The sequence below is a fragment of the Helianthus annuus genome, chromosome 10, assembly GCF_002127325.2.
Source record: "Helianthus annuus cultivar XRQ/B chromosome 10, HanXRQr2.0-SUNRISE, whole genome shotgun sequence".
NCBI lineage: Eukaryota > Viridiplantae > Streptophyta > Magnoliopsida > Asterales > Asteraceae > Helianthus > Helianthus annuus.
Window position 1 is genome coordinate 161520759 of NC_035442.2, and position 7294 is coordinate 161528052.

Here is a 7294-nt window from a genome sequence, read left to right on the forward strand (position 1 = left end):
TTCCGCCACCGTCCTCTCCCGTCACTTTTCAGGTCCGTTTTCTCCCCTCGGATCTCTACTTTTTAATTAACAATCATCTCATCAATCACAACCATCACACAAACGATCAATCACACCGGTTTCTGATCTAGTTAAAATCAGGTACGGTTCGGGTTTGAGCAGGTTCAGTTTTGGTTTGGGTGACGTAGAAGGATGGGGTGTCACGGCAAACAATGGCGGCAGCCGCATCAACCGGAGTTAACGCCAGCGACGGTGGGGCGCCGTTTTTCGGTGAGCGGCAGACTACGGGTCAGCACGCGACTCTGGTATGTTGTTTTCAGTTGGCGTTGTTAGATCCATTTTGTTGGACTTAAATTTGACGTTTTTTTTGGGTTTATTTTGGATTCGGATTGTTCGATTCAGTTTCACGACATAAGATTGGGGATTCAGTTTTGGTACAAGATCGGTTTGGCTCGAGTTTGGTGTTCGAGTCAAGGTTTGATTCAACTCAGTTTGACTCGGTCAAACCGAGTCAAGCTGTTAAAAAAAGAAACCAACATACATTTGTGATTTGTGAATATTTGTACGATTGTATGAAATATGTTTGTATTGACATGAATACTTTGTTAATCAAGGTACTGGAAATGGAATGATAAAATCTCTTCTCGATTCAGCTGGTCAACCCTGTACAGCTGCTTATGCTATGCTTGCTGTCATTCAAGGTGTAGTTTTATATGATATTTTCTTTTAGAAATCTGCTTTTGTTTATTAACTGAAATTCTGTTGCATAATCCATTTTTCGCAGGGCATAAACGCTCTCTGGATGTAGCCACAATCTGGCAAGGGCAGTCTAGATTTTTCAGTGTCTTGATGCTTGCATGGGGTACAATTAAAGTAGTTAACTTTTACATGCTCATCTTTTTAACTGTAGTTTTTTCAACATTAGTAACTGCTTTTCCGTGTTTTACAACTTACTTCACGGTTATGCATGTAGTACTAAATTAAGAATGCTTATTCTATGTTATGTTTTTTTCTTTTCTAAAGGACTGATAGCTGACATAGATATCGAGTCTGAGCAGTATCGGTGGATGGGAAGTGCTCGAATGGATTTATATGTAAGTTTCGTTGGTAATTCTATGTTTAATGACGTTAACGCCATGAACATAATGTGTCTAACAAAGTCAAAAAAACGTGTAACGTGTGCGGATTCAATCTTTATTCTGTTGGTTTTCAAGAATACAAAACCAAGAACTCAAGAAACAATTTTTTATGTGCACAGGTTGATAGAAGATACAAACACTATTATCATCAAGTGCAGATAATTATATCATCATTACAAGTAATTGCTGAAGGTAGAGCAACAAAAACCTATACATCACTCGCACTCGAGACCAATTCATGCCGTTTTCGGTGCTTGAGAGATGCAATCGACAGCCAGGTAACACGTTTTCAATAACTTTTTTTCAGTAAAGAGCCGGTCAAATATAAAGTATAAATACGTTTTCATTCGACGGTGACATAATTTTTTTTAGTAAAGAGCCGGATCAAATATAAAGTATAAATACGAGTTAATTTAACTTTCGACGCCGCCGCAACGCACGGCGGGTCAAAATTCTAGTTATTTTAAATATCAAACAACACCAACTCTTTTATAAATTAAATATAGTGTGTATATTTATTTTAAATATCAAACGACTCGTATTCTTTTGTAAAAATAGATATAGCTTATCTATTTATTTCAAACATCCAACGACTCGATGATAATTTAATAAAATAAATATAACTTTTTATATTTATTTCGAACGCCTAAACGACATATACATATATTTCGATATCTATCAAATAAGACGCGATAGACAACACAAGTTTGTTATATATTACTTTCATATTTATATTCTTTACACAAACGTACGATTTCTCGAGACGGCTAACGCGATTATTACGATATATTTATATATTCTTATATAAATATTTGTTTATTTTTAAATCTCTCGAGAATTAAGTCTTTTCAAGACTTATTAGCTATCACCGACAATAAACGATACCTAACAAATATGACTTAATTGTTTCCATCAACTTAACAACTTACCGTTGAATCGTTCGGTTAACGATTCGGTAGAGCTCGGTAAAACGTAGTTTAGTTACTGCGTTTATTTAGAAACTTATAAGATATTCCGTGTTAGGAATATTGTAGAATACACGCTAGCGAGTCACGTCTTGGAAACGACATTACGAAGTCGTATATAGCTAGCTTTGCACAAGAATATTCAGGTGAGTTCATAACCCCACCTTTTACAGTTTTACATTTTTCTAAATGTTTTCGGGGTGGAAAGACACTTACTTTTTGCAAAGCAAACAAGGTTTTCAATAAACAAGATTACATATTTCTAAACCATTTTACAAGCAAGTTTTAACTGATACAAATGGTTTACGAAAAACTTATGTTTTATACCGGTTTTTCAAACAAGCGTATTTTTCGAAATGTGCATACACACGAATTCTAGTTTTCTAAACTAGTGGAAAAAAAGTACAAAGAGGTACATTAAAGTAAGGAATGATATAATAGATCATGTCACGAATAGGGTAACATAAGCACCATTAATCGTGTACATACTAAGACCGCGGAACAAAAGGTTAGATCTAATGGGTTTCAGGCAGCCACACTCTTGGTGATACTAGTACCAAGCAGTGCCTCGTGAATCGACAGTCGTGGATTCGACAGTTAAAAATGCCTATGGTTTGGATGCTTCCTATGTCGTTACATATGCTAGTGGCCTCACGAACCGTTAACAATCTCGTATTCCTTGCATATACAGAACTCAGTTTTCAAAACGTCTTTACAAATTACATACCATGTTCTATATAAATTCAAAGCATAGGATTATGCATGCATATTGTCAATGTCGGGGTGGACATTGATGGTTATACAAGTTTTACAAATACAAGAATTTACAAATACATGGTTTTACGAACATAAAGCGTTACAAATACAAAGTTTCCATATAACATGACAAGAAAATGATTTTAAATTCGTTTTCTCAACAGTATTTCAAAAACCGGTTATTCAAAAAGATTTATTTCAAATCTTTTACGAACAAACTATGAACTTGTATGTTGATTTTTCGCATGTTTCTTTCTCAGGTTGCATTTAAAGTTAAGGCACGATTGGAATAGGAGAACCGTTGGAGATTCGAGTACTTAGTGGGCGTTCAATTTTTTAGAAGTCTTAGCTTATTTGCTTCCGTTGTGCAATGAAGATACCAGTCCAGTCACGCCAGCTCTGATAATTTCGGGGTGTGACAGAGTGTCGGGAATCCAAGATCTTTATTAGGCTTTATTTTTATGTTATTTACAATCCTATTCGTTATGATTTATTTAGAACGTTTCATAAGAGAAATTACTTATTCGGGCATAACATGCCTCTTTAAAATTCCATTTATGTATAAGTTCACATACCTCACGGGAGATCACTCAACACTCGGTCCGACCGGCATGGAACTTATTTCTACCATATGCTTGCCAAGCAATCAATCGTCCTCCTTTTTAACTATACACCTTTGTAAATATCAAGAGGACTTGGGGAAGGGTTAGGCTTGGGTTAAAGGTAGGTGGTTTTGGGTTAGTGGTTAGTAAAAAGGGCGAAAGGCGTAAAAAGCGTCGGTCGTTGTAAAACTTTTTGTTTTTGTGACTTTTTATTCAAACGAAGCATTTTCAAACAAAGTTTCTTATGAGGAACTTGTTTGTTTATTGCTAGACTTTTTTTAATAAGGATGTCACATGAAGACCGAGCTTTCTACTAAAATAAATGGTTTAAAAATAAAAAGGTTTAGGTGGGTAAAGGGTGTTTGCTTTGTGGGTTTAGAAACGAAAAGGTTTAGGCTCAAAGGGGTTAACTAGGGAGATTTTGGGTAAGTGGTAAAAAAATGAAAAACAATGGTGTTGAAAAGAAAATGGTTAGTCCTAATGACTCCATCATTAACTTACTTGGGTTTAAGTTGTTAAGGACTGGAAATGTATCGTCATGGCAAGTTCTAGAGTCGTAAGAAACCAAGCGGCTATTCACACAAGAAACGAAAGATGAGCATTTAGTTTAAAGATGTGTATTTGTATGCTCAATAAAGGCTCAAAACTCACTTTTTGTGGGAATGGGTTTATAATGTGATCAAGTATATATAATCAAATTTTAAGTAGATTTGTCATGCCGTTTCATAATTTTCTTATGTTGGTTCTTTTTTATCATGACGCTATTGGTTGTAAATTTGTAAAAATATAACATTTTTAGAACTTGTTATTCCCAAATTAAACCAAGACAAGTAAAAAAAATGAAAAGTTTTTGAAAAAATTTGGGGTGATTAGCGATTCCAATAGAGTTTTGTCTAAGGCTTGTTATTAGGACTTGCAAAATTCAAGGTTTTAGCATCCCCCCCCCACACACACTTAAATTACACATTGTCCTCAATGTATCCAAAAAATAAGTTTTTAGGTTGATTGAATGTGTAAAAATGTGTTTAAAAACAAAGTTTTATGTTACTGGGCATCTGGACACGGGCCCGTGGTGTCCGGGCACGACCCCGTGTTCAGATTGCCAGTACCATGGTTTACAGAAGGCTGGGCACGGGGGCGTGTTCAGTGAACACGGCCCCGTGTCCAGTTATCTGAACTGGGCATTTTTTGCAGATCATTGGGCACGGGCCGTGTTGGCTGAGCACGGCCCCATGCTGAACTTGCTGTAATGAAGAAAAATTGTTGAGAGGCTTTGTTTTTGTGCCTAGGGTGTAGGTTCAAGTTTCCCTTAGTGACCTCCATCATCCCGAGTGTGTTTTATTCCTTTACAACATCATCCAAACACCATTTAATAACTAGAAACCATCATTCATTGAAATTAACATATTACATAAGGTCCTAGAAAATTAAAAATAAAGCAGAAAAATAGAAAACTAAAAAGTTACTAAGATAGATAGGTCAAGTGATACATGAAATCATCCTAAGGAGTTCTACCCTTATTGTAGGAATATCAAAAACCCGGAAATAGCTTTCTGGTACTTAAAGGTGTCGTAGAACTCGGAACCGAGGGGTGTCCACTAGATGTCGTTGAGCCATTCTTCTATCTCTCTTGGGAGGAAGAAGGCGGGCTCATTTTCCACAACATCTTGTGGAGGGGGAGTGACGCCAACCGGGACCCCTTGTAATATGTCTCGAGGGGGTTCCGTGTGCATGGCGTACCACTCGGCCGATATGATTACTTCCGGTACCACATTCCATGCCCTTTGTGTAATGATTGGAACCAAAGGAGGAGAAGCGAGAATATTCAACCTTTGGTGCAAAAGGTTGACTTCTCGGAGACACCCTTCTAGCCCCACCGTCAAATGATTGATACAGTCGACCAAAGCTTCTTCTACTCTCGTCATTTCATCGATGGCCTCCCTCAAGGCATACACGTAGTTTACAAGAGAGTCTTCCACCGATGACCTTATCCCTTGTCGGTTGTTCCTGGAGTGTGATGAAGATGTTCCGCTATTTTTGCTCGCCATTTGATGTGCGTTAGGTGTAATATAATTTAGGTATATATTTTAAGCCCTTTTTACACTTTTTGGCCAAGTTTTAAATTTATAAAACACGATATTCACTAAAACTAAACACACATATGGGCAAGTGCACCCATCGTGGACGTAGTATAGTGTTGGTAAGATACCGAGGTCGTCCAAGGACACAAGAGCTTTTAGTACTGGTTTATCCTCAACGTCTAATCAAATCAAAAAGTTAGAAAAAGGTTTTTAAACTATGAAAATAAAACTAACTAAAATGCTGAAAATAAAATAAAATAAAAAAAACAGATAGACAAGATAAATCACTTGGATCCGACTCGTGTGTAGTGTAACCTTTGATTATTTTCGCACTTTTGCACTTATTTAAGAGATTATCTTAGTTATTGTAGTAGGCCCCTCTTTTGAAGGCGACGTTACCCTCAACCAGTAGTTTGAGTCAGCAAGGATACAATCATAAAGGGTCGGATTATTGAAAGGTAATTAATTAAGTTATTAATACATAATGTGGTAGGCCCCTCTTTTGAAGGCGACGTTACCCTCAGCTAAGTAGTCTGAGTCAGCAGGGATACAGTCCTAAGTAGCTGGGTTAAAGTTTTAATAGTAGTTTAACTTATGTGGGGATCAAAGAGTTTGGACCCCCGCCATCCAATACCTTTGGGTATTGAAGGAGGTCCTACTAAATCCGACCCAGGTCCTTTGCAGGATCTATACACTGAACAATGGCAAGACTCTTACCAAACCGTTCCCTTAACCCCGACCAGGTAGCCAACATACTTCCATATAGACCGTGGAGATATGAATGGTGAAAATCTTTTATTTTATATAGACAGTAAAATAATGCCAAGACACCACGGACAAACGATAAGGAAGAATCACCTTCAACATAAGAAACTAGTAATTAAAGTCATTAATACAAAACCAATTAAAAAGTACAAAAGATTAAAAATAAAAAGAATTACACTAAACACTTGTCTTCACCAAGTGATGTAACAGACTTAGGCAAACATGGCCTTTGATTGTCAAGAACTCTTACGATCAATCTTGGATCCTGAGACGACTCACACACTCTATGATGGACAATGGATGATGGTGGTGGATGATGGTGATTAGGTGGTGGTAGGTGGTGGGTGAAGTGTGAGAGAGGTGGTGTGCCAAGGGATGAGTTGCAAAAGCTCCAAACACTCCTATTCATAGGCTGAACAGAAGCTCGGGCACGGCCCCGTGCCCGCTGGATACGGCCCCGTGTCCATCCGAATCTCTCTCTTCATTAATTGCAATTCACAATTACAATAAATGCGCCTGCAGGAAGCTGACCACGCCCCCGTGTCCGCTGGGCACGGCCCCGTGGTGGGCAACAGAAGCTTCTATGGGTTTGTTTTCTCTGCTGACCTTTGGGCACGGCTCCGTGCTCGCTGAGCACGGGGCGTGTTCAGTCTTCTGTCTTCTTTGTTTTGCTTGGGAAGGTGCTGTCGGGAGGTCGGGCATGCCACTTTCATTCCTTTTCTTGTATTTATGTTAGATTTAGCTGTCTTTTTGCTTCTTTTGTTCATTTGAGCTCATTTAATCCTGAAAATACAAAAGGAAGACAAAAGCACACTTTTTCCAACATTAGTACTAAAAAAGGGTTAGTTTTATGCCACAATTGATGTAATTTATATGTTGCATTTTGTGCACATCAAATACCCCCACACTTGAATCTTTGCTTGTCCTCAAGCAAAACTCTTTATAATGTGGCTTTTTCACTCCCAAATGGATTGGGTAGAAGAGAA

At 37.8% G+C, this 7294-nt stretch overlaps 1 long non-coding RNA gene across 1 annotated transcript; it reads left to right on the forward strand.

Annotated features, from left to right (window-relative positions):
• The first annotated feature begins 607 nt into the window (after positions 1-607).
• On the forward strand, positions 608-1097 carry LOC110882824. The gene is made up of 3 exons (XR_002560240.2): positions 608-701; positions 785-862; positions 1024-1097. It is a non-coding gene; the product is annotated as an uncharacterized LOC110882824 (long non-coding RNA).
• Positions 1098-7294: the final 6197 nt, after the last annotated feature.